The 25,686-nt window shown below is 44.5% G+C and overlaps 2 protein-coding genes across 5 annotated transcripts in view; one reads left to right on the top strand and one right to left on the bottom strand.

The window, feature by feature from the left end:
* TMEM266 (transmembrane protein 266) overlaps nt 1–25,525 on the bottom strand; it is a 130,821-nt gene extending 105,296 nt beyond the window's left edge. For all 3 annotated transcript variants that reach the window (XM_047794668.1, XM_047794670.1, XM_047794669.1), the window contains exon 1: nt 25,448–25,525. The gene's annotated coding sequence lies outside the window, so the exon portion shown is untranslated. The remainder of the gene's footprint in view (nt 1–25,447) is intronic.
* NRG4 (neuregulin 4) overlaps nt 25,237–25,686 on the top strand; it is a 131,785-nt gene continuing 131,335 nt past the window's right edge. Inside the window, exon 1 of one of the 2 annotated variants that reach the window (XM_047794677.1) lies at nt 25,237–25,312. The gene's annotated coding sequence lies outside the window, so the exon portion shown is untranslated. Of the gene's footprint in view, nt 25,320–25,686 lie in introns of both variants that reach the window. The other variant, XM_047794678.1, reaches the window with a different exon arrangement.

Here is a 25,686-nt window from a genome sequence, read left to right as displayed (position 1 = left end):
GGGTTCCTTATTCTCTTGTTGCCCTTTAAAGGTCAAGGTTTCTAAGGTTCTGTTTTAAGATCATGTCTCTGCTTAATCCTTACACTCTCCCATTCATGATAGTTTCAATAATGCCCACCTCTTGGCATCCCTACATCCTTATCTCTGGCCCTGGACTCCCCCACCCCAGGCCTCAGACCCATATTTAGCTCTGCCTGTTGGAAGTGCAGATGCACCAGAGGCACAGTTACCTCACATTTCTGGAGCTCAATTCACCTCTCACCACCAAAAACCTCCCCCGAAAACTCTCTTCCCAATTTTCACCAACTATACCTACTTATCAAAGGATATAATCCAAAGTTTTCTTAACTCTGTCCTAATCACTTTAAGTTTTATCAATCCTATCACCTCCATTTTATACACTAAAAATGAACTATCAGAAAAAGAAATTAAGAAAACAATCCCATTTACAATTGCATCAAAAAGAATAAAATATAGGCGTTCCTGTGGTGGCTCAGCGGTAATGAAATTAACTAGGATCCACGAGGACGCAGGTTCAATCCCTGGCCTCACTCAGTGGGTCAGGAATCCAGTGTTGCCATGAGCCGTGATACAGGTCGCAGAAGCAGCTTGGATCCCATGTTGCTGTGGCTGTGGTGCAGGCTGGCAGTCAGAGCTCCCATTCGACCGCTAGCCTGGGAACTTCCACATACCATGGGTGCAGCCCTAAAAAGACCGAAAAAAAAAAAAAAGAGAGAGAGAGAATAAAACACATAAGAATAGATCTAGCTAAGGAGGTAGAAACTGTACTCAGACAAACTATAAGATACTGATGAAAACTAAAGAACCAAACAGATGGAGAGATATACCATGTTCTTGGATCAGACGAATTAGTACTATTAAAATGAACATACCACACAAGGCAATCCCCAGATTCAGTGCATTTCCTTTCAAAATGCAAACGACATTTTTCACAGAACTAGAACAAATAATTCTAAAATGGGTATGGAAACACATAAGACCCTGAATACTCAAAAAAGTCTTAAGAAAACAAACAAAAGCTGGAGGTATCACACTACCTGGCTTCAAACTACAAAACCGCAGTAATCAAAACAGTATGGTACTGGTACAAAAACAGACATATAGATCAAGGGAACAGAAGAGTGAGCCCAGAAATGAACCCACACTTAGATGGTCAAGTCATTTATGACAAACGATGCCGAGAATATTCAATGGCGTAAAGACAGCCTCTTCAATAAATGGTGCTGGGAACACTGGGCAACTACATGTAAATGAATGATACTGGACACTTTCTCACACTACATACCAAAAAAAACAAACTCAAAATAAAGACTTAAATGTAAGACCTGAAACCATAAAACTTTTAAGAGAGAAACATAGGCAATATGCTGTTTAACATCAGTCTTAGCAATATTGTTTTATATGTCTCCTCAGGCAAGGGAAACAAAAGCAAAAATATGCAAATGGGACCTAATCAAACAAAAAAGCTTTTGCATAGCAAAGGAAACTATTAACAAAATGAAAAGGCTGCCTGCTGAATGGGAGAAGACATTTGCAGACGATATATCTGATAAGAGGTTAATGTCTAAAATACACAAAGAACTTATACAACTCAACATCAAACAGACAAAGAACTCACTTAAAAAAAGGACAGAGGACTGACATTTTCCCAAAGACATATAGACGGTCAATAAACACATGGAAAGATGGCCAACATCACTAATCATTGGGGAAAGGCAACTCAAAACCACCATGAGATATCACCTCACATCTGTCAGAATGGCTATTACCAAGAGAGATGACAAATGTTGGCAAGGATGTGGAGAAAAAGGAAATCTCTGTGCATAGTTGTTGTTCCACTCCTGGGTATTTACCCAAAGAAAATGAAAACACTAATTTGAAAAGATATATGCACCCCTATCAATATAGCATTATTAACAATAGCCAAGATATGGAAGCAACCTAAGGTCCTATCAACAGAAAAACAGATAAAGAAGATAAGAGGTATCTATCTCATATCTTCACACATACATACATACACAAATACATACCCCCAATAGAATATTATTCGGCCACAAAAAGAATGAAATCTTACCATTTGGGACTGTATGAATAGACCCAGAGGATATTATGCTAAGTGAAATAATACCGAGAAAGATAACGTTATATGATTTCACTTATATGTGAAATAAAAAAACAAAACAAAACAAAGGAACAAACATAACAGACATAGAGTCATTGCTACAGAGAACTAACAGGTAGTTGCTAGCATGAGGAGGTTATGGGGAGAGCAGAAAAAAATCCCTATTACCTCAACACTCCGGAAATTCATCCTCTCTTTTTCCAGACCCACAGCTTAAATACTGGCCTTAAAAATTTTCAGCTGTATTATTACAATCTCCCCAAATCAGGTCCAAATTCCTTCTGCCAGTATTCTCTACATTGCTTCCAAAGAATTCTTTTTTCTCTAGTACTTAAATCAATGCATAATTTACACAAAAAAACCACAAAAATTATGTGTACATTTTGATAGGTTTGAATAGAACCACCATCCCAATCAAGACATAGAACATTCCAGAGCTCCAGAAAATTCCCTTGTGACTCTTTTCAGTCAAGCCTCAGACACAATGGAAGTCCTGATTTCTATTATCATAGATTAGTTTTGCCTGTTCTTGAACGGTGTTTAAATGGAATCACATGGTATGGAATATCCTGTGTCTGAATTCTTTAGTTCAACAAAACGTCTGTGAGATTCATCCAGGTTATTACATTTTCACCAGTTTGCTCCTTTTTATTGCTGAGTAGCATGCAATGGTGTGGATATGCCACAGCTTATTTTTCTATTCATTTGTTGATGGAAAATTGAGTTGTTTCCAGTTTGGGCTCCAATGAAAAGGTCGTCATGAACATTTTTGTATAAGTCTTTTTGGACATAATTTTCAATGTTAGGTAAATATCTAGGAATAGAACTGCAGTTCATAGGATAGGCATTAAGTTAAATTTTATAAGAAATTGCCAAATAGCTTTCCAATATGGATATACTGTTTTATAATTCCACCAGCTATGTCTGAGAGTTCCAGTTGCCAAAAGAAGTCTTTCTTTCATTCTTTTTCTTTTTTTTGCCTTTTGTCTCTTTAGGGCCGCACCCTCGGCATATGGAGGTTCCCAGGCTAGGGGTCGAGTCGGAGTTGTAGCTGCCAGCATATGCCACAGCCACAGCAACATGGGATTTGAGCTGCTTCTGCAACCTACACCACAGCTCGAGGCAATGCCAGATCCTTAACCCACTGAGTGAGTGAGGCCAGGGACCAAACCTGCGTCCTCATAGATACCAGCTGGGTTCATTAACCACTGTGCCATGACAGGAACTCCAAAAGAAGTCTTTCAAATGCAAATCTGTGTCACTGTTTTCCTAGCTAAGGACCATCTCTTATATGCTCTCGTATATGATCCAATTCCAAGGGCAATAGGCAAGGCCCTCCATTATCTGTGTCCCAATTGTTCAGCCTCATCTCCGCCACTTCTCCACTTGTTCCCTTCACTCCAGGCACACACCAAGCTCATTCAGTCTCCTCAACTCATGAAGTTCATTCCCTTTGTCTAAGTCCTTCCCTCTGCCAGAATGCCACGATCTTCCTCATTTGCATAACTAATGCCTTCTCATCCTTTCAGAGGTGTTTGCTGATTACTTCACACCTGTACCCTCAACCCTATGAGTTAATTGCTGCTATTCTGTGCTCCCTTAACATACAGGGTATAATTCCATTATAATACTCTGCTGGAAGCATTAGAATACATTATTTTCTTCTCTCTACCTGACTAGCTCCTGGAGGACATGCTTTTCCTCCCTTCCTTCGACCACTGTTTAATGGCGGTCTCCCATCAGACAGACAGGATGCTAGAGGCTGTGCATAGATCAGACGAGACCAGGCACATTCAGGGTGGTATGGCCGTAGACCAGAAGCTGTGCATAGAGTGATGAGTAAAAACAGTCCCAGTTCCTGCTCCCCTAGAGCCTCGGGGAGGGTGGAAAAGACAGCCCAGGGATCACACTCACAAACGCAGAATTAGACACAGAATTAAGTATTCTGAATAAAGGGAGTGGGGAGTCTACAAGCATGTAAAAGAAGAGTCTGTGCTAAATAAGGTGGAAGAGGGGGCCTGGAAGATTTCCCTGAGCAAATAACACTTAAGCTGGGATCTAAAGGAGACACAAGACTTAATCAGGTGAAGCGGGTTCCTCCTTATTGTGGGAGAGAACCTGCGACTGTTCGAGAAACTGAAGTAAAGCTGGTGAGGCTTGAGAACAGAGACTAAAGGGCCCCATATGAAGGAAGAGGTGGGCAAGGGCCAGACCAGACTTTGCTCAGATTTGGTCACCATCTTGCTCAAGACCGAGCAGCAAGAGAGCTGTGGTATCTCCCCCTGCCCACAGCCACGATGGCTGCAACTGTCATCACTGTACCCAGCACAGGGTCATGTGAGAGAGACATTCCTGAATTAATTAATTTTGGAAGGGTTCAAGAAGTTTGACAGCTAAAGGAAAGAGAGACTACATGTATCCTGAGTGGGCTGCAGAGCTGAGGGTAGAGTAGGTTTGTTAAGTGAATATAGTCAATACAGATATAGGGACAAAATAGATGAACACAGTTCTGACACAGGTGGGAAGGATGGCATCCTGAAGACAGAGATGATTAGTTTTGAAAAGGAAGAATAATTCAACCTTTGAGATAAGATAAAGGGGCAGGAAAATAGGGAAAGATGCGGTGAAAAAAATGCTAACTGTTGGCAGAGGTGTTATTTCAGTCCTGTGGTTTGCCAACATCTTCCTGAATCTGCAGGGTGCTGTCAATCACTCTTGGTCAGCTGTGCCGTGGCTTCTGGCCACAATCACAGGAGCAAACTTATGGAGTGGTGACTGGGCCACCAGCATGATGCTGGAAGTTTTCACATATGTCCCCTATCTCACTAAATTCTCACAGTTTTTGAAAATATATCATTTTTGGCCCAATGTACAGAACTTGGGTTCAGGTTCTAAAACTTTCCTGGGCAGGCGTTCCCGTTGTGGTGAGGCAGGAACAAATCCGACTAGGAAACTTGAGGTTGTGGGTTCAATCCCTGGCCTTGATCAATGGGTTAAGGATCTGGCATTGCCATGAGTTGTGGTGTAGGTGGCAGACGAGGCTCAGATCCTATGTTGTTGTGGCTGTGGCGTAGGCCAGGAGCTATAGCTCTGATTGGATCCCTAGCCTGGGAACCTCCATATGCCGTGGGTGAGGTCCTAAAAAAGCAAAAAAATAAAATAAAAAATAAAAGAAGAAGACAGAAAACTTTCCTGGGTTGACACTGTCAGATGGCAATAAGTTGGTGATAACTAGAGGGACTATGGGTTGGGCAGCCTTAGAAGACAAACCCATTCCAACAGGAGAAGATGAGCCTTTGGAATAATTGCCAGAGTGCCCATGGAAAGCTGCAAAGCTGTGAAGACCCTGGGCCAGGAGACAGGTGTCTACACCAGCAGAGACCAGCAGGTGACGTGGGAACTAGCTCCATGTAGAGAGAGCAGTACTGCTGGAGTGATCTGAATTACAGGAGGGCAGGAGAGCCAGATGGGCAGGTTCCCAGTTTGGAGCAGTGCCTGTAGAGATCTTAACAGGAGACATCACTGTGCATCACTGCTGCCACTGCAGTGGGTGGTCTCTCGATCATTACCATGCTTCCTTACAGCCCTTGCACTTACAAATAGGGATCTACTCAGTTGGGGCTGCAGTTGACTCATATTTATTTGAGCAGAACCTCAGACTCATGCCAGCCTTGGCAGCTTTTCCAACTTGAGGAGCCGCATTCAGTTGAATAGGTTCCCCCCTGAATTCATGTCCACCCAGAACCTCAGAATGTGACCTGATTTAGAAATAGGTCTTTGTAATTAGTGAAGATCAGGTCATCCTGGAGTAGGGTAGGCCCTAAATCCAATGGCAGGTTTCCTTACAAGAGACAGAAGAGGAGAAGCCAGAGAAGGCCACGTGAAGACAGGCGGAGAGGGGAGTGATGCTGCCACAAGCAAAGAATGCCTGAGTCCAGCAGAATTGCCAAGGAAGGATTTTCCCTTAGAGCCTTAAGCGTGGCCTGTGGACTCCTTGATCTAAGACTTCAGGCCTCCAGAACTGTGAAAGAATAAATCTCTGTTCTTTTAAGCCACTCTGTTTGTGGGACTTTGGTACAGCAAGCCTAGGAAACTAATTCAGGAGCAGAGGTCATTCTCCCCAAAGGACAGAGTTAAGGAGCTCTCTAGCCCCTAGTAGCCCCTTCGTTCACCCATATAAGTGAGCACCCAGAAAAGACGTCTACTGCATAAATATGTTTTCCATATTTTTTTTTTAGGGCCGCATCCACAGCACATAGGAATTATCAGGCTAGGGGGCAAATCGGAGCTGTAGCCGCTGGCCTATGCCATAGCCACAGCAACATGGCATCCAAGCCACACTGCAAACTATGTCACAGCTCACAGCAACACCGGATCCTTAACCCACTAAGCAAGGCAAGGGATCTAACCTATGTCCTCATGGATTCTAGTCAGATTCATTTCCACTGAGCCACAACGGGAACTCCCCAGATTTTAAATTGAGGGAGAAGCATGGTGTCCCCTGAGGTTGCATTGAGGGATCAACAATAACTCAAGACAGGATCTAGAAGGCCCAAAGTCTGAATATCAAAAAGTCTCATCATGTGGCTTTATCTATTTACTTACTTTTTGTCTTCTTAAGGCCTCACCTGAGGCATATGGAAATTCTCAGGCTAGGGGTTGAATCAGAGCTGCAGCTGCAGCCTACGCCACAGGCACAGCAATGAGGGATCCAAGCTGCATCTGTGACCTACATCAGAACTCAAGGCAACACTAGATCCTTAACCCACTGAGCGAGGTCAGGGATCGAACCCATGTCCTCATGGACACTAGTTGGGTTCATTACTACTGAGCCACGATGGGAACTCATTGTGTGGCTTTAGCTCGGCAAATTTACAAAGTGTTGGGAAACGGCCTCCTGTTTTGTCAGTTTCAAGGTTGAGTCAACCTTAGCATGATTAGCTAAATCACGCTAATCAAATGCCCAAGAAATAAAAATTAGGCTGCAAATGTATTCATCCTGCATGTGTGATAAGGAGAGAAAGCCTCTCTTTCAGGATCCAGTGTGTTCACATTCACTACCAGGGGCCTAGAGTCAGCACACTTGAAAGCTGATCGGTGCCAGTAAGTTGCATGGAATGAAAGTAAGGAGACAGGGTGTTACCCAGCAAGGGAGGAGGAGGGGACTCCATCCAGGCCACAGAGAGGCCCAGTGGCTTGCCCTGTGCCACAAGGCACCACAAAGTTCAGGCCAGCCTGTCTGTGGCATTCACTGCAAATTTTCAGTTTCCCAGCTTCTCATTGCTAGGGTCACTTCTGATCACACAGCTCTGCTCTAAACGGGGTGTTAAATACATTTAAACTTGCTATATTACAGTCATATTCTGGACTTGCCTCCCTAAGATCACCAAGTAGGTCACCCCAAATACCAGGTTCTTCCAAATCCACATTTAGAGTTTGTTTATTCCTATAATAACTAACACCACCTGTACTAGTTTGCTGTGGCTACTCTAACAAGGTACCACAAACTTGGTGGTATTCTTCGTAAAGAATAGAAATGTATTCTCCCACAGTTCTGGAGGCCAAAGGTCCAAAATCAGTGTATCAGTAGGGCTGCACTCCCTCTGAAGCCCTGAGGAGAATCTGTTCCTGCTTCTGGTCACTCCAGGGGTCCCTTGGCTTAGGGCACATGACTCTAATCTCTGCCTCTGTGGTCACACTGCCACTTCTTCCTGTTTGCTGTGTGTCTAATCTGCCTCTTCCTCTGTTTTATGAGGATACTTGTGATGGTATTTTCCTACTCCTGATAATCCACAATTACCTTCTTCATCTCAAGACCATTAACTTTATCACACCTGTAAAGACCCCCTTATTTTTTTTTCAAATAAGGTAACACAGGTTCCAGAGATCTGATGTGGATATCTTTTGCAGTGGGGAGGAGGCGGAGGGATTGAGGGCCATCGTTTGAGGATTTCAAAGACGGGGACCTACCTGTTTTCATACATCTTCAGTCTTACACACAAATGAGACTGAATAGATGAATTAAGGCCAATTTTATTTCTAAATTCTAAGGCACCTCACTAGTACCATATGATGCCATCAAGGGCTCACGGAAAGGTCATCTAGAATCTTTATACCATAGGCCTCTCAAGTGCAGCCCAGTGTGAACAGGTTTCACGGGTTCATGATTCAATGTGAATTATCTCTGACAGTGAATCCATCTTGTCAGGCCAACCTGTCAGTATAAATTGAAACGGCAATCAGCATTAACTATGACTATGCTATCAAATGTCTTGCAGGATTATCTTTTGCCGTACCTGTTCAAATCCTTTCTACCTTCAAGGCCCAGTTAATGCCCTGCCTTCCCCGAGCATGACATTTTCTTACCCTCCATGCAGTTCTCACAATCCCGCTTTCCCTCAAGGTCTTCCTCCCCTGCCAGTGGGAATCACTCCTGCCTGGGACTTGGTGAAACCTTCCTGAGAATTTCATTCTCGAGTTGGACTCAATGCATATAGTATAGTATATTGTTAAATTATTGTTGGCTGAGGAATGTTAACGGGAACCACTGATGGTTAAAGCAAGGATCACACCCAAATAAGACAGCACTCCATTCCGAGACAGGAAAAAATACACCTGTCTGCTTGGAGCATCCAAGAGAAGAGAGGCTATCCGTTTGGGGTCAACTGATTTAGAAAATTAGGTAACTATCTCCTGGAGGATGAGATGTGTAACATTCAGCTAAAAGGAAAAGTTCTTCTTTTATATAACCAGTCACTGTTAAGACAGGCAGAGACGGACAAGTGATTTTCTGTCAAGAAATATGGCACAGATCTTCCAGGAAGGAAAGTTAAGGGCGCCCATGTGTCTTCCTCTCCTCCTGGACAGGAATTGATGAAGACTCTATGTAGACAAAATACAGCCCCAATTTAAAAATGGATATAAACTATGACAAAGAACACTCAGGATCAGAAGACTCCGAACTCATGTTCCTGAACACCTCAATTTCACATTCCTAGCCCATTCTGAGAGCAAAGGATGGGGTGTGATTTGTTTGGGTCACCCTCAGCTCCTTGAAGAGGGTAAGGCACACAGAAAGTGCTTGATAAAGGTCAGCTGAATTAATGAAGCACTAAAAGGAAGAACTGCCTGATTCAGGAGGCCCTGACATCATCTGTTAGACACAGACCCTGGTGATGGGACCGAAGTATGAGCCGTGACCTTCACGTCTGCTAAACACAGCACTCAATGTCTCAGATGCGTTAGGTACAACCCCTCGTTCCTCCCCCCCCGCCCCAAAAAAAAATATGTTGTTCTCTTTCTCTCTACCCTCGTGGGATGTTCCTTCTCAGTTTCCTTCGCTGGGTCCTCCACCTCCTCTTGCCTTCCAAATGCTGACGTGCCCCAGGGCGCATTACTCAGATCTTTTATCTTATCCATCTCTCCGCCCTGCCAGGGCCTAGTGAGCTCATTCAATCTCTCGGCTTAAAATGTCATCCGCACATGCTGTCTCCAAAATGTCTATCTCCAGCCCCATTCTTTCCTCCAAATTCCACACTGCCATACCCAGCTGCCTACCTGACATCTTCAACGAGACATCTAATAGGCTGTAAAACTTAACAGGATTGAAACAGAACACTTCATCCCCCCCCCCACCCATCCCCCAATCTCCTCCATCTCTACCTCAGGAATTTCTTATTTTATTTATTTATTTATTTATTTGTCTTTTTCTAGAGCCACACCTGCGGCATATGGAGGTTCCCAGGCTAGGGGTCTAATCGGAGCCGTAGCCACCGGCCTACACCAGAGCCACAGCAATGTGGGATCCGAGCCGCGTCTGCAACCTACACCACAGCTCACGGCAACTTGGCAACGCTGGATCCTTAACCTACTGAATAAGGCCAGAGATCAAACCCGCAACCTCATGGTTCCTAGTCGGATTCGTTAACCACTGAGCCATGACGGGAACTCTGGAAATGGCGATTTCGTTTAGTTGCTCAAACCCAAAACCTTCAAGTCAACCTTGACTCTTCTCTCTCTCCCACTCCACATCCAATCTATCAACTAATTCTACTGGCTCTGCCTTCAAAATATACCCAGAATCTGACCATGTGCCTCTGCTTCCACAGAAAGCAACCTGGTCCACCCCTTCATCATCTCTTACCTGAAAGAGCCTCCTACTGCTCCCCGCTTCCTCTACAACCCCCTGCCAGTCAAGCTCTACACAGCAGCCCAGTGAACCTTCTGAGACAAACTAAGCCATGTATCTCCTCTGCCCTCAACTATCCAAAGCTGTCCCAATAAATTTTAAATGGATTCCAAATCTTACCATGGTCTACAGGGGCTTACAAGCTCCCTTTCCAGTTTTATCTCCTACCACCACCCCCTTAATTATAGCACTTTCGTTACACAAGTCTCTTTGCTGTCCCCAGTAAGTTATTAAAATGAACACATAATACCTACAAAATTTAAGGTATAAAGAGAAAATCTGTGACATCAATAACACAAAGGTGTGGGCGTTCCCATCGTGGCTCAGTGGAAATGAATCTGACTACCATCCATGAGGATGCAAGCTCGATCTCTGGCCTTGCTCAGTGGGTTAAGGATCTGGCGTTGCCATGAGCTGTGGTGTAGGTCGCAGATGCAGCTCAGATCTGGTGTTGCTGTGGCTGTGGTGTAGGCCTGCAGCTGTAGCTCCAATTGGACCCCTAGCCTGGGAACTTCCATATGCAGCCGGTGCGGCCCTAAAAAGACACACACACAAAAACAAAACAAAACACAAAGGTGTGTGGGGTGATGTGGATCTGTAAAGGAGTTTTTGTGTTTAACTGGTGTAGAGGTTCAGTTTTGCAAGATGAAAAGAGTTCCGGACATGGATGTTGCTGATGGCTTCATAACAATGTGAATGTATTTAATGTCACTGAACTGTACATTTAAAAATAGTTAAAAAAATTAAAAAATAGCTAAAATGGCAAATTATGTGTGATGTGTATTTTACAATTAAAAATAGTAATAAAAAGGAAAAAACATTAATATATGTATATATGCATAACAAGTCTGAAAGAATAGGCACAAAAGAGGAATAATATCTACAGGGTAACAGGATTACATGTAATTTTCTTATTGCAAGAAAAGTATTTCCCTTTTTTTCTGTCTTTTGTCTTTTCAAGGTCGCACTCACGGCATATGGAGGTTCCCAGGCTAGGGGTCCAATCAGAACTGTAGCTGCCAGCCTACACCACAGTCACAGCAATGCAGGATCCGAGCCACATCTTCAACCTACACCACAGCTCACGGCAATGCTGGATCCTTAACCCACTGAGCGAGGCCAGGGATCGAACCCGTAACCTCTTGGTTCCCAATCAGATTCGTTTCCACTGCACCACAATGGGATCTCCAAGAAAAGTATTTCTAATTTATGTATTGTTTATGTGTGATTTTTATGTATTACATGTATAATAAAATACATAAAGAGCTGTGTATAAAACTTACATGTAATATGGTAATGATATTTAACTACCTATAAGCTCTGGAAATAAATACATGTCACTAGCTACAGGCCCCAACTTCCCATGGAGTGTCATCAATTTCCACAGACTCAACTCCACAGGAACCAGACAAGAGGCCTTTAATCTAAATACAGGAGCACTCAGCTTTTCAAGTGCAAACTCAGGTGAAAATGCGGGTGCTACCTGTCCGACACAAGCTAATCACACTACAGATGAACAAGCTGTTGCCGAAACTCTGAACATCTCTGCAAGTGTCATTTGATAATGTGGCATCTTTTGACAGAGACCAAGCTACAGAGCTGCCTATAGTGTATAATTAAAGGTTTCGGATGTATTAAGGTTTTCTCCTGCCAAATGCCATTCATCTATGCTTGACTCTTCCAACAAATATAACTGAAGTACAATTTGTAAAGCAAGCCCACGGTGTGAATTATTTTGTCCTGCTGTTTTAAGTCACTGCACGGTTCAGAAGAGTAGAGAAATTATTCTGGGACACCTAAACCACAAAGCTCAATCCCATCATTTGGGGTGAGCATGGCAAGACCCAGATGACTAACGTGACTTGTCCAGAGTTACCCTCCTAGTGTGTGGACTAGCTGGAGCTGCACTCCAGGAATCCTACTGCCTTAGTGAGATGCTTCTTTTCAAAAGCTGGAATGTTACTTTTGGAAAAGGAGACTAATAAGAGTCTGAATGCAGTTACAACTAGAGAGAGCTTTGTCTGTCTTCAAAGAGACTCCATAGCTTTCTGATTATTAACACTTTCACCTCGTTTCAGCAACTGAGACTAATTTTCAGGTGTTTAAAAAAACCACATTTGGTCTTCAACCTCATATCCAGATCAAAGCTCCTCCCCTCCTCATGGCTCAGACGGAGCCACAGCTTAAGGTCTCGCAGTAGGAAGGGGATGAAATCTGCCTCTCTCCTTCTCCCCTTCTTCCACTGCTATGGCTTCCCAGGATGGGTGGTGGGCCAAGGGTGGGTGGGGGAGCTGGCAAGGATTGATGTCAAAGGGCTAAAGTCTTTGCACTTTTGCAAGTCGATCTCCCTTGGCTGACAGCATTCTCCGGGTTGGTGTCCAAATGCTGACTGTTCCTTGGGATGCAGCTGTGGCTTCTGAAGAGGCTTATGGGACTCTCCATAGGATCTGAGTCAGGGGCACCAAACGAGGGTGCTCTGGGAGCCTCTCCCTTGGCTAGGAGGAATCAAGGCTCTCCCTGGCCCCATCAGGAGAAGTAGGAACACACCATTGCACTCACCCCTCACACTCTGCCCAACGAATCAACTCTCCTGCCTGACTAGCCTTCTCCTCACCCAGGCTATAGGTGGGTCACAGTGGTCAGACAAGATCAACCACCTTTGTATAAACCTTGAAGGGTGTGCCTAGCTGTTCCTCTTTAGAAGGTGGGGACACTTACTACCTAGCATCTTCATAAAAAATCCCATTCAGCACTCCTTTATAGGAGTCCTAAATGATGTTTGCAAGGTGAGGGGTAGTTCCCATTCGTGGAAGACATTACCCAAAGGGGAAGCAGCTGCTGGGAAGATGCTGGGTGGAGAAAAGGAACTACCCATGGACTGCTGGGGAAAGGAAGGGCTGCCTTCAAAGACAAACCCCTCATCCCATGGAAGGTCAAGGATAAGACTCTGAGAGGAGCTGTTTCCTGGGACCAACCAGATGGGGCGCATTAGGATGAGACAAAATCCTGCCTCTGCCCTTCATCTACTCAGTGGCACAGGCTGAGCCCTTTCCTCCTTCTGAGCTCCAGGCTCCCCATCTATAAAGTAGGGGAGTGGTAAACATTTGTCGTTTTTGGCTGCACAGCATTGAAGTACTCTATTTGGAGGGATTCCAAGATGAGGGGTGGGCAAACTCCCCCTTTCCCCACCATGGAAGCCCAAAAGGAGGCCATGTATTCTCACTCCTTACTCCTCCCATATGGCTACAACATGGAAATGTGACCCAGGCTCAGTCAAGGTCTTCAACTCCTCAATAAGAATCCAGAGTCCAACTGCGGTGGAATGAGAAGTCCAGGTGAATGGCATGAATATTGACTTGAAGTGAGCAGCCCAGAATAGTACAGGAGTGCCCAGTGCCCAAATCTGTAGCTGTGCCTGGCTACCTTGCTTATTTTCTGAGCCTGGCTTTCTAACCCCCTATGATTCTGCAGAAATGCCATGTTCTTCTGCCACAGTTATTTTAACTTGATTCACAAGCCCCATTCAGTCCTTTTCTTCCTTGTTTCCCTCTACACCAGAGGCTAGAAAGCAAAATACTTGAATTCCCAGACACCTTGGCATTAATAAGTGGTCATGTGATATGATTTTGATTAATAAAATAAAAGAATAAGTCCCTTTGCCAGTAAGAAGACATAACCTGGGGAGGAGAAAGCTTTCACACTTCACCTTTGCCCCTTTCCTTCTTCCTGCCTGGAATACAGATGAAATGTCTGGAGGTGAAGTAGCTGCTCATGACCATGAGAAACAAAATGCTTGATAGAACCTTAACCTCTGTTGACATTCCTGAGCAGCAAGAAAAGCCTGGATTACCACCTTTAGACTTATCACAAATTAACAATAAGTTATTTACCCATTCAAGCTACTGTTTTTCAGACTTGCTGTGTTACCTTCAGATAAGCATATTCATTCATGATATATTTTCAATAAACTCAATAAAAGTTGAGAATGGTATTTACATTTATATAGCATTTTGTGGTTTATAAACTGTTCCATTGTTTACCCACCAGGAACCCTGACTGTTACACAAGTGCTCTCCTGGTTCTGATATTCTGTCCTTATAAGAGAGGCATTCCCCTTCCTAGACAAACTCACATCACCCACAGCTTTCACAACTCAACAAAATAGAGCAGTTATCTTGCTCTCAGCTATTATTCAAGATGGTAGGCCACCAAACCAGGTGCCCTACCTCCTTCTGCCTTCCCTGCCCTCTGATTCATTCCCCAACTAAGGTCTAATCCTCTCCTAGCCTAAGACTACCTTACAGAGGTACCTACTTGACTAGATGGTCAACTTACAATTTTTAGAGACAAACAGACTCTTGCTACTCAGGTAAAATCAGAGTTGAATATGATATAAATATTTTGTAATTTAGAAAGTTAAACTTTCTTTCTTATTTATGGCCACACCTGTGGCTATGGAAGTTCTCAGGCTAGGGGTTGAATCAAAGCTGCAGCTGCCAGCCTACGCTACATCCACAGCTTGCGACAATGATGGATCTTTAAACCACTGAGCGAGGTCAAATAGCTAAGCTGCATCCTCATTGATACAATGTCTGGTTCTTAACCCACTGAGCCACAATGGGAACTCAAAAAAGTCAAACTTTTTCTGTACCATCTCACTGATCTTCAAAACAGTGCTGAGATAAACATGACAAGTACAAGGACTGTGAGGAGTCACAGGTTCTAGAGATGATGAAGAAAAGTACTGTACAACCCAAGGCACTGGGGAAATGGAGATGAACATTGGACTAGGAGTCAGGAGACCCAGGTTCTGTGTTCCAGTTCTACCCCTAACTACTAGCTTGACCTTGGGAAAGTTGTTTACTCCTCTGGGTCCAGTTTCCTCATGTGTACAATGAACATGTTGGATGTATTACCTTTGGGCTAATACCATAGACAAAATACCATAGACTGCACAGCTTAAACAACAGAAACTTATTTTCTCAGAGTTCCTGTTGTGGCTCAGTGGAAATGAATCTGACTTGTATCTATGAGGACACGGGTTCGATCCCTAGTCCTTCTTGGTGGGTTAAGGATCCAAAATTGCTGTAGTAACCTGTGGTGTAGGTTGCAGATGCTGCTCGGATCCGGCGTTGCTGTGGCTGTGGTGTAGGCCGGCAGCTGTAGCTCTGATTTGACTCCTAGCCTGGGAACCTCCATATGCCAAGGGTGCAGCCCTAAAAGACCAAAAAGAAAAAAGAAAAAACACTTTATTTTCTCACTTCTGGTGGCTGGAAGTCCAAAATCAGGGTGCCAGTATGGTCTAGTTCTGGTGAGTGCTCTCTGCCTGCTTGTAGACAGCTAACTTCTTGCTGGGTCCTCACATGGTGGAAGAAGGGAGGGAGAGGAAGAGAGAGAGAGATTTCTTCCTCTTCTTATTAGGACACAGTCCTATTGGATAAGGCCCTATTCTTATGCCCTCACTTAATCTTAATTACCTCCTAAAGACTCTGTCTCCAGAAACAATCACACTTGGGGTTAGGGCTTCAACATATGCTTTTGGCAGGGCTGTGGGAGACACAACTCAGTCCAAAGCACTAGACATGACATTTGGAGTTCCTCCCACCTGTTAGCACAAGTCTAGAACACTGAAGATGCTCACAGTTACCTGTGGAATAAGTAAGTCTACCTGGCCTCCCTTATTCAAGAAATTGCACTAGGTTTATTTCTCAACTGCTGCGTAGCAAGCATCTTGGTCTTAGAAAAAACACAATGGTGATTGTTAACTGGAGGTGAGTTTTAAATCACAAGTATACAGGAGTTCCCATCGTGGTGCAGTGGTTAACGAATCCGACTAGGAACCATGAGGTTACGGGTTCGGTCCCTGGCCTTGCTCAGTGGGTTAAGGGTCTGGCGTTGCCACGAGCTGTGGTGTAGATTGCAGACGCGGCTCAGATCCTGAGTTGCTGTGGCTCTGGGGTAGGCCAGTGGCTACAGCTCCGATTGGACCCTCTGGCCTGGGAACTTCCATATGCCGTGGAGCAGCCCCAGAAAAGGCAAAAAGACAAAAATAAATAAATAAATAAACCACAAGTATACAGTTATATTTTCTAATAGCCATAAAGATAACAGATTAATTGCAGCCCTTCACCAAAGTGCAAAGTGCCCTGTCATTCCTACTGTACCCAGAAGCACCTGAAAGTGCTGTTTTTGAGCGACTTTGTGGTCAGAAGCAGCCTCTGGTGGTGGGGAGGGCTAGCCTACCTTAGATCAAATATAATTTCCCCCAATGGTGATCAACCAAGATTTCTCCATAAATAGTAATATTTTTGGTTTAATATATTTACTATCGAAGACCAACAAGTATTTGGGGCACCTAAACACAATTCCAACAAAAACACTCCAAGGATGATTGAAATAGTCCTGGAATGTGCTGTTGCGTTCAAACCCGAGAACTTAGGATTAAACTGGTCCCAATTTCTATAACTACTTTAGCTGTTTACTTCTCCTTATTTATGACACAACTGTAACTGTTTATTGACGCTAAATGTTCTCTGTTAGTAATTTTTTTTTTTTGAACTGTTAGTAATTTTAAACTCCAAGTTTACCTTTCATGGCCATTAAAATTTTCATATTTACTTGACCTCAACTGTGCAAATACTAGTATTCTACAAAATGGGAAGATGCTGAGTTTTCTTGACTGATCCTATAGAACAATGGTTCTCAAGTGGGGGTGCTCTGGCACCCCAGGGGGCATCTGGCAATGTGCAGAGTCATTTTTGGTTATCACAACTGGGGGAGGCTGGTAGTGCAACTGGCGTTTAGCAGGTAGAAGCCAGAGATGCTGCTAAACATCCTACTGTGCACAGGGCAACCCCTCCAATAAGGAATTATCTGGCCCCAAATGTCAATAGTGCTGAGGTGGAAAAACTGCTATAGGATTTCAAGATGCAAAGAACATGGTCCTTAAGGCTTCCAGGGTTAGAGAAGGAAGGCTGTTCTGTTCGTGGTGGCAAAATTTATGATTCTAAGCGACCTCTGACACAGCAGAAACTGATGAAATGTTTGCCATGCCAACGCAGAATGTCAGTAATGGGGTTAATTTTTTTAACTAGGCAGCCCCTCCTTTGATCTTCATTCAATTTTTTTTCTTTTTTTTTTCTTTTTTTCTTTTTAGGCCCTCACCCATGGCATATGGAAGATCCCAAGCTAGGGGTTGAATCAGAACTACAGTTGCCAGCTACAGCCAGAGCCACAGCAACTCAGGATCCGAGCCATATCTGCGACCTGCACCACAGCTCACGGCAATGCCAGATCCTTAACCCACTTGATCGAGTCCAGGGATTGAACCCGAGTCCTCATGGATACTAGCTGGGTTTGTTACTGCTGAGCCATGATGGGAACTCCCTTCATTCAATTTCAATGTCCCCTGTAAGGGGAAGGAAATCAGGACTAGAATACAGCGGCTCAGGAGGAGGCCTGAGACAAGGTCTAAAGATTTGCCACGCACACCCTCCGAGATCATTTTACTTGGGAAGGATGGCATGAGGACAGAAAAAAGCTCCAAACATTTTATAAAGTCCTAACAGCTTCACGGGTTGATAGGATTTCAAACTCCTTTTCAAAAGCATTAAATTACTCCCTGTGCTCCCATTATTTTAATGATTTCTGTATATCCCTCCTCATTCCAAAAAGGTTGAGGTGGTTAATTTGCCTGGTGGTGTTGACTCAATTTTCCCATATAAAGCTTACATGGGCTTTAGGACTGATCAATAGATGTTACAGTGTAGGAGGCAAAAAGGATTTTAGAAGGACCAAGAAAACCTATAATGTTTTGGCAGTTAAAAGACATGAGTTAAATTCCTACTACGTGTTTAGTGCTAAATGCTGAGGCGTATATTTTCTTAAAGTATAAATCTCAGCTGGTGTCCTTAAGTCATTTATAATCTGCCTGAGAGAGATAGGCTCGGGCCCAGGGGAGGATGTCTTTCATTACCAGCGGTCTGTGTGCAGAGCCTCCAGGCAGGCACAACCCTTGGCTCTCCCTCCCTCCTCTGGCTGGAGAAGGAGGAACAGAGCAAAGGCTCGGAAGTGGGCACCCACAGGGCAGGGGCAGGGGCAGGGGCAGAAAGCAAACTAAGCAGGAGCTAAGGTTACAGGTTCATCCTGCAGCTATAAGAGGGTCTCCAAACAAGAAGTTTTAATGACAAAAGGTGACCTTCCCTGAGTGCTTACTGTTTGTGGGGGCGCACTCATTTCACCCTCTTCCTGACAGCCCTATGACTTAGCCACTCTTCTTCCCATTTTATTGATGAGGAAACTGAGGCACAGGGCTGTTAAATAATTCATGCAAAGTCACACAGTTAGCAAGTGCTAGAGCCAGGATTAACCCCTGGGCAGAGCCCACACTCCTAACCCTTTCTCCAGACTGCAAGGCCAGACACGTTAGGAAGAAGCTGCCAGCAGAGAGCATTTCAAGGAGGATAAGTCAATAGGGTCAGATGTTGCTGAGCCATCAGGAATGAAATCTGAGAAACGGCCATTGGATTTGTGATTAGGCAATCAGGGGTGACCTTTAAGAGTTCTGTTTCGTAGAAAGGTGGGGACAAGGGTTCCTGGTAAGACATGAAGCGGGGAGTGATAGCGGATAGAGTCCTGGGTAGACACCGACACTGAAAGGCCAGAGAGAGATGGAAGAGAATTTTCCAGGCTTTTCTTTTCAGAGTTTGCCCCCAAACCCCACACAATGGAATGTTTTCTTTATTTGAGGGATTACAATATGTGTCACCCTGTTCTTTTGTTTTGAAGGGCAAAACTAACAGATTTTAGTAGTCATGGTTAAAGAAGAATTAGCAAGGGTCACAGATGTTGTTTGCTTTTTTAAAAAACACTGCATCAAATTCAGGTAAAATACAAAGATTTAACTGTCTGAAGGGAAATCATTATGGGAGAATGGTTACTTGACCTTAAATACATTGCATTGGCTGGACATGATGGCAGTTCTGTAACTGGGGTGGGAGACTCTGAGAGAATCATGAATGAAATAACTCGCTTTGGACCTGTTTCGAGCCAAGAGTAGCAGAAAGCACTGTACACGTTATGGCTTGAGACTGAAATAAGAGAACAGCTGCCTGATTACAGCCTGGACTTCCAAAAACCTGGGCTGCAAAGGGCAGAAATACTTATTAAAATTCTTTGTGTTAACGAGCTTTTGGAACTCGAGTTATCAGCCCCTGTCCTAGCTACTGAGTAGTTTCCATTACAAATCAAAAGCAGTTTTAGGGAGGCTGTGTTTTCTTGGAGGGGAATTCTCTCCTGGCAGATAATTCAGACTGCTTAGGGAAGGGATTAAAGACACCAAGGAGGAAATGGAGGAGGGGAGGGGGGAGGGGGAGGAGACAGAGGCTCCCCCATGGCTAAGGAGCAGCTCCATAGAAACTTTATCCTACAACCATTAACTCCCTCCAGCATCCCAGTGTACTCAACACTTTTTTTTTTTTTAGGGCCACACCCACAGTATATGTAAGTTCCCAGGCTAGGGGTCAAATCGGAGCTGCAGCTGCTGGCTTATCCACAGTTCATGGCAATGCTGGGTCCTTAACCCACTGAGCAAGGCCAGGGATCGAACCCTCATCCTCATGAATGCTGGTCGGGTTCGTTAACCACTGAGCCACGACAGGAACTCCCCAATGTACCCAATTTTAAAGGGTCCTGAGGTTGTATTAGTGCCCTAAGTGCCCATTACTTTGCTGCAGCCCAAGAACTACTGCAAACAGCTGATGAAGGAAAGGTAACCTGGAGTCTGGAACTGCCTGGGGCAAAAGAATCTCAGGCTGTGGCGCTGTTGGTGCCTACTTTCTGCAAAACTCAGACACATGGGATAAGTGCTTTGGCAATGAACTTTCACACCCTGGCTTAAGCAGGGAAAGTACAAACAGGTATTTGCTCTTTTTTTTTTTTTTGTCTTTTTGCCATTTCTAGAGCTGCTCCCGTGGCATATGGAGGTTCCCAGGCTAAGGATCTAATTGGAGCTCTAGCTGCTGGCCTACACCACGGCCATAGCCATACGGGATCCGAGCCACGTCTGCAACCTACATCACAGCTCACGGAAAGGCCAGATCCTTAACCCACTGAGCAAGGCCAGGGACTGAACCCACAACCTCAAGATTCCTAGTCAGATTCATTAACCACTGAGCCACAACGGGAACTCCCAAATAGGTATTTAATCTTTAAAAAAAGAAGCAACACACCAATGCTGGTCGTGCAGGGATTAACCTGCCAGAGTGTCCATAGATTCCTTTTCCTTTCTAGTGACTCAGGCCATGGGAAAGTTGGTGGAATCCGGAGCATCCTTCTTTGGAAGTCTTCAAAACCATTTTGTGCTCTAGACAGAGAGGAACCCACACAGATCTCCTCTCCATCCCTGGTCATCTCTCCATGTACCTTTTGCTGCCTCTTCATACAACCCAGCACTCAGGAGATGTTCTTGTCATCTTTAGAGATGCTGACTCTGCCTGGGAGGTTCCTCTTTTCCCAACAATGACTCAAGATTCTTCTCCACTTTTCTTGCTGTTCCCCCCCACCACCATACAAAGAGCCTTTACATTTGAAAGGTTTCACTGCTCTCTACGGAGAACTGTAAGGGCTACAAAAAACAAGAAGAGTGGGAGGCTGAGAGATTCAAGGATGCCACAGTGACTTGTCAATTTCTTTACACAGCACCAGGGCTAAGGAAGTGAACAAAACAGGCAAAATCTCTGTGTTCTGGAGTGTTCCCTGGGGGAGATTTATATAGTATGTTCGGAGGGGCTATGAATGAAAAAAAAAGCAGGGAGGGCAGATAAGAATGCCTGAGAGAGGGTGTGCAGTTTTAAGGGAGTGGTCAGATTTTGCGCAAGGCCAAAAGGAGGTGGGAGAGCAAATCACACAGGGAACTGTGGGAAAAGCAGTCCAGGAGAGGGAACCACTTAGTGTTAAGGCCCTGAGGTAGGGGGGCAGCAAGGAGGCCCATGTACAAGGGCACAGGCAGAGTAGGATGGGAGGCCAGAGAACTATGGGGCACAGCGTTCTCCATCCTGCAATCAGAGCAAAAAGAAGGAAAAAGCCCAGAGTCACACCGCCTGGGCCTGAATCTCACTTCTGCTCCTTATGTCATAATCCTTAGGCTCTCCTCTCCAGCTGTTTCTAGACAACTAGAAACAGTTGACCACAAAGGGTCACTGCAAAGGGTTAAAGGACATACAGAATGTGGCGCTACCGACCCCAGAACACAGTTCACCCCCAGTTCCTGCCCATCACACATTAGTTCCCTTCCTCCACCCCAGGGCTCCTCTCCTCTCATCTAGCTCTCCTTGTGGCCAAATAAAAGATCTCTGGAAGTGTGCCATTCAAGAGCCTTCTGGAGGTCCACCGTATACTACCAAATGCAAGAAAAGAAGCTGCAAAACATTATGCATCTATATAGTATTGCTGGCAAGCAGTAACATTTTAGTATCCACATTCAAAAATCCAGAGGAATCTACACCAAACTATTAATGGTGGTCTCACTAAGGAGTAAGAACATCAAAGATTCTAACCATGGACCTCTACCTTCTATGTTTATATAATGACTACATATATGTGAATACATATTTGCAGGCAGAAATCACAAGAGAGACTAATGTTGGTACAGGAGAAGTGATTTCTGGGCCCTCTCCTACAAGAGTCCTGAGGAACCTCCATCCTACCTTGCACCCAAGGTCCACTGGTGTGAGCTCACTTTAGCCACCCTTACATCGTCCATGTGTTAAACTGAGTGCACACAGGTCTAAAGGGAAGGCTCTAGGGTTCTTGCATGAGACCTGGACCACAGCAGAAGGCCCTATGGTAGGTGTGCATGGCCAGCATTTGTGAACTCTGACCGGTTCAGTTTGGAAAAGGGCTGGAATTAACCTGTGGGTTATGAACCGCTTTCTAAATACAATTAAAATCTTTGCTCTAGCTTCCACCAAAGACAGAAAAAGAAGACTGGTGAAAATCAAGTATTTCAGAGTAGGCTGACTGTGAACTTTTTTTGTGATTCAAGATTGTTGACATTGAAAAGAAAAAAAAAAAAACCAAAACCTCATTTTAAAGAATACTAAGTTAAGAAATGCTATAAGAAAACAAGACATTTCACAACTAAGTAGCCTACAAGGTCAGTCAAGGAAAGACAAACATGCCAGTTCCCAGTGTCTTACTCAACAATGCATTAAAATGTGCATTACAATCAGTCACTGCAATGCATGCTAGTTATATAGCTTGGAAAAATTTTAGGTGCTTCCCCACCTCCAAAAAAAAAAAAAAAGGGAAAAAAAATGCTTAAGCATCCACAGTCACCCATATGGCTTTTCCCAGTTTAAATATATGTTTCAAGAAAACAAATAGTCAGAAACACTTTAACATTGCTCAGATTGACCACTGCACCAAATAAAGGTGCTCAGCTCTGCAGTAAATAAAATCCCGATTGAACAGAAGAGAGTAGACTAGTCCACTTCTTGGATGCTTTTGAATTATGAGATTTCTGACTGAAGAGGATAGTGGGTTTCCCACAGGAAAAAGCAACACCTCCCTTTGCTTTCTCCTTTTCCTCCAGTAACATCAAGACTCATCTTGAGATTATCTGATCATAGACTGGAAATCCTCAGGGCATAAAAACTCTATCTCAGCATTTCCATAAGCACTGGGGATGTGCTCTTCCCAAACCAAGTGATTTTCATGAGGCAAAACAGCTACATAAATTGCTTTACTGTCAACATAGCATAATGAAAAGTAACATCATGGTGTCCTAAAACACTTATATTGCACAAGAAACAAAACAGCACTTATGGAATTTATGAGTCTTTTATTTCGGACCTAATATTATTCATCAATTTATAATTAAAGCTGTAACTTCCATGGGATATAATTTTCAAATAATCACTCATACTTACCTATAATTTTCTCACCATCATCTCAAATATGTGACCTTAGAAAAAAAGTTTGTAGCCCCACTAGGTGAATTTCCCATTGATGTAACTACAGTGATTTCTAAGTCTGTGAGAACTGTTAGGAATGTGCAGCAAAATTAAAAACTTGCATTATAACAATGCACTTACAAAAAAAGATTAAATATACAACCATCGCTGAATGTACAAATTCTAAGACTTTCAAACGAATAGGCTGCTACAATCAGAGAGAGACTGAATTATGGTCCACAGCTTATATGGAGTCCTTCACCTGTGAAGACACACACATACAAGGGTGCGTGATAGACAATGTTGTTCTGATGACTGGCAGTGAGACCAGAAGATAGTGTGCAGGCTGGCAAGAAGATTGGAGTGGGATGTTATAACAAAAATGTGAGTGATTCATTCTACCTGATGCATATACATTTTATAGATTCAAATCTGAAGGGAAAAAACTTTTCGAACTTAATTGCTTATTTGGGAAAGTTAAACAGAAGCACGACTTGGACCCCATTTTTATAGGCTCGGTGCCACCTTAAAAAATTCCACAGGAACGTATTCTGAAACAAGAGTTTCTCTTACTGGAAAGCCACAAAGGTTGATGTGAGATCTCTGAAATGGAAAATCAGACCCAAGTGCTCTTGCAGAAGGTTTGATGTTAATGAATATGTAGATGGCATGGCAGCATCAGGGTTAAGGGCTACTCCTACCCCCTCCCATCTGGCCCCCCAGCAATCAGATGCACTAGAGGTGGCATCCTTACTCTGTCCCTGACTGTGCAACCTTGGGCGAGTTAGCTAACCTTTCTAAGTCTTAGCCTCTTCATCTTCAGCATGGAGACAATAGGTTTGTTATGAGGATTAAATGAGATCATGCACCAAGAGCTTGTAGCTCAGTACCTGGCACATAAGAGCATTTAAGAAATATGTCCTTCTCACGATTCGATGTGGCACTCTGACTGCTAATAATTACAGTCCTGCTGCTGTACCCCACCATCTTGTGATAACCATTTCATTCTATGCTTCTAGCTTTTACTATTTTTTTTTTTCACCACAGTATTTCAGGGTAGAAAAACAAAGAAAGAAAGGTAATCAGTTACATACATCCCACTTTTCAGCTGTTGCCTAAAGCAAAGTGAAAAGCTGGGGAAATAGGTAACATATACACTGAAGAGAAATTTACTGTGTAGGATATAATGTTACACGTGTATGGGATACAAAGTAATCATGTAATTTCAATCTATGACATATGGGGCATCAAGTCATAGGTAGGTTTTATTTTAAAAAAGACAAAAGCCAAGCAGTATTAAAGAACACAGAAGGAATCAATATGTGCCTATTGCTATCTCAGTATTAGTGACTGAAACAGGGATTGGTGGGCTAGATTACAGGGGATTTCATGGGGTCTATCTTCCAACAGGTGGCAAGCTTTAGTCATCTTCAGATGCAAAACCTTAATGAGTTTGAGTCTGCAAGTCTCTGGGATTCTGTTCAAGGCCTCCTCTCAGCAATCAAGGGAAACAATTTTTCTAGGTTTAAGCTACCCTGGCAAGTTAGCAAGCAGGGAACTGTCTGCTGTAGCTTGCACCTGTCCCTAAAACGGGATTCTGGCCTGACGGTGAAAATCCACCATCCTTTCCTGACAGTCCATCCTGCTGCTGCGGCGCCTCCAGACAGATGGGGGAAGCCCACTAGGAAGCGGTCACGACCAACCAAGCCACAAATCCCTAGAGTGTGGGATTTCCACCTCAATACCACGCCTGAAAACCGAAAATAGGCGCCCGCTTGTTATACTGCAATGGGATTCCCCTCAGCAGCAATCCCCCCACCCCCAAGCTTGCATGTTTTATTAATAAATGCAAGATGGCACACGGAGGCAAAGAATGGGAGGTAAGGCATCTGCAGCTGGACCCGAACCAGGGCAGTTTGCAAAAATAAATAAGAAGCATGTGACAAGAAGCAGATCCCCAGGCTGGAGCTGAAGCCCTGGGTTGCCCCAGGCACCCTTGCCTTGCTACCCGGGCCAGCGGGGATGAAGGTCAGTGGTAAGATCCCAGCCCTCCAGGGCACGTACCCTGCAAACCCAGACCGGCCCCCACCCCTACCCCGGCCACAGGACCCTGGAAGCGAGGCAGGGGAAGCCCCGGCCACGGCTGGCTGCGGGGACACATACCTGCTGCCGGGGCTGGGGATTCGCTGGGCTCTGCAGCCGCGCTGGCCGCGGCTCGCGTTCCCGGGGCTCCCCTCTCCGCGCCCCCCCCGCCCCCTCGCGGCCCCGCCGCTCCCTCCGCTCCTCCGCCCACCGCGCTCGGGCGCGCGCGCGCGGCCCCGCGGGCGGCTCGCTCGGGCCCGCGCCTGCGCCCTCACCTCCCGCCGTCTGCGCGCGCGCCCCGGCGGCTGCGGAGCGGCCGC

The sequence above is a fragment of the Phacochoerus africanus genome, chromosome 9 (assembly GCF_016906955.1).
Source record: "Phacochoerus africanus isolate WHEZ1 chromosome 9, ROS_Pafr_v1, whole genome shotgun sequence".
Classification (NCBI taxonomy): domain Eukaryota; kingdom Metazoa; phylum Chordata; class Mammalia; order Artiodactyla; family Suidae; genus Phacochoerus; species Phacochoerus africanus.
This window is presented reverse-complemented; position numbering and strand designations above follow the sequence as displayed.